Raw genomic sequence first — 2,497 nt, forward strand, 5'->3', positions numbered from 1 at the left:
CATATATATATATTAGGGGTGCAGCGATACAGAAAATTCACAATTCGTTTTGGTTCAATACTTTAGTCTCACGGTTTGTTATTTTTTGACACAAAAAAGAGAAATTTCAATGTCTTTTTAAACTTTTAATTTATTTAAATTACCTATGAACATTTGTTTGACCTCAAACGTCCAGTTTTTAAATTAAATGTTGATGAAACAGCAAGTATCTCATTGGATCTGCGCTCGACAATGCAGTCTAGGTGGAGTAGACGAATGCAGATCCACTGAGCTTTCAACACAGCGCATCTTCAGAAGACAAGTTGATAAAATACGTTTTAAAAATTTGTACACAAGTTAAACATTACAATGTTTTTGCATTATCAAAAATATTTTACAAGTAGAAAGATACAGTTTGCATATTTAGGACACACAYACACACAAATGGGAAACAATGCAGCTGGGGTTAGTCTTACTTTTAATGCAGACCATAAAAGCCATAGGAACTATGAACCTGGAGTTGTAACACTTGTATTTTTATGTCTCAAGTATGCCACTAAAGTCTAGACCCAGAGGCTGTCATCAGTTTGCAAAGACAAACATATTGATGTAAAGATTCAATAAATTTGTTTAGAAGAGTCCCATTAGTTACCCAAGAGCCAATCAGAATGATAAACTTATTGGTAATCAATCAATGTTATTACAGCAGCTTAAGTTGGGTGCATGTAATTATGGAGAGGTGAATTGATCTCTTGACCGGAACTGCTGCTCCTTAAAGACTTTACTTTGTTCGCACCAGTCTTGGACACTAATGCTAATGCTAAATAATGAAAAACTCTTTTAGTTTCACAACATTTAGGAATGAAAAAGTTTGAGGTTTGAGGGATTTTGTATTCCTGTGTAACACACAGGGGTGGAGCCAGATGGGTGGTTAGGGTGGCAAGTGTCACCGCTGGCACTTGATTGGCCACCCCAGGTACCACCCCTGAATAATTGACATGCTTGCATTTTGAATTTACATTTAGATTTTGTTAAATGTTGTTCTCTGATATTGTACGGTGTAAATCTTTAGTTGTGGATGTTTTAAAATGGCTGAATTGTAGATTTTAAAAGATGGCTGTAGTGGTCATCTTGAATTTTTGATTCATTCATTTATTGATTTAAACAGAGCTTAACAACAACCAGCTAATGTGACCAAAGCACTTTACAGTAAAAATCACATCACAACAACAAAAAAAAAAACATAAAATCAAGATTAAAATAATATATGCTGCATAGTATTAAAAGGCCTGTCTAAAGAAATGTCTTGAGCTTAAACTTAAAGATGCCCAGGTCAGAGGTGGAGCGTAGGTCAAGAGGGAGTTTGTTCCAAAGTCAGGGTCATGCCACTAAATGACCATTGGGATGTCCAATAAAAGTTGATTTAATGACTTCAGGGATCTCCCATGTGTAGCTTAAAAGTTCAGATAAATATGGTGGGGCAGTGCCATTAAAAGCTTTAAAAAATAACAAATATTTTTTAAATCTATTCTAAAATGGACAGGAAGCCAATGTATAGACCAGAGGAGCCCAAAGTGGGGCCCGCGGGCCAAATTTGGCCCGCCAAGCCATTTGATTTGGCCCACCAACAGTTGCCAAAGTTACAAGGTTGTAACCTGTTATCCTATTTATATACACAGTATTTCCATTGGTCAAATGACTATATAAAAGGTCTGTATACATATATAAAAAGGTAGTTTTCATTCATTGTGCTGACTTTGATTTTTTAGGATTAAACGTGAAACATGAAATGGCAAGAAATATTTAGATCAGATTTAACCCCACATGTAGATTTGCACACTTTATAAGACCACAAAAACTCATTTTATCAATTTATGAAATGTCCAATGAGCCTTTCCTACTTGAGCATATGGCAGACTTTCTCCAAGTGCACAGAWTAAAACAAAAGAGGGCCATTGCATAGCTTAATCGTTAAAATAAGGGACTTTACTTTAAAAAGTATTTGTATTTCATGTATTATATTACTGTATTTGGCCCGCTGCCCTGGATAGATTTTCATTTTGGCCCCCTCGGGGAAAATGTTTGGGCACCCCTGGTATAGACGATAGCATTCAGAATTTAGTAAAGATTGCTTTCACCAACTTCTTCAATAATCTTCAGCTTGCTATGTCTAAAACATGGCTGAATAATAAGTTGTGACTAGCATTCAGCATGTTTATTAGCTATATACATACAAACGTTCAGTTTATTTTTCTTAAAACAGCTGAATTAAAACCATTTGGATCTAGCTTTTCTACTATTTGTATGTGCCCCCGTGACACCCCTTGCMCAAAAGTCTAGCTCCACCCCTGGTAAGATGCAGCAACCTTCATCAGAGTTATTAATTCAGTTGTGAAAAGCACTAAAATTAAACAGTATTTGGTGCAATCTAGTTCTAAAATTGATATCCTATTATGGATGCTAGCATATACAATATACAATTCAATTTATTGAAAGCCAGTTATATATAGTGTTTTAT

General features: G+C 35.2%; 1 protein-coding gene across 1 annotated transcript in view; it reads left to right on the forward strand.

Annotated features, from left to right (window-relative positions):
- Window positions 1–2,497, forward strand: part of myo16 (myosin XVI) — a gene marked incomplete in the record, with an annotated part of 109,202 nt that overhangs the window by 32,033 nt on the left and 74,672 nt on the right.

Source organism: Austrofundulus limnaeus, unplaced genomic scaffold (genome assembly GCF_001266775.1).
Source record: "Austrofundulus limnaeus strain Quisiro unplaced genomic scaffold, Austrofundulus_limnaeus-1.0 Scaffold171, whole genome shotgun sequence".
Taxonomy (NCBI): Eukaryota; Metazoa; Chordata; class Actinopteri; order Cyprinodontiformes; family Rivulidae; genus Austrofundulus; species Austrofundulus limnaeus.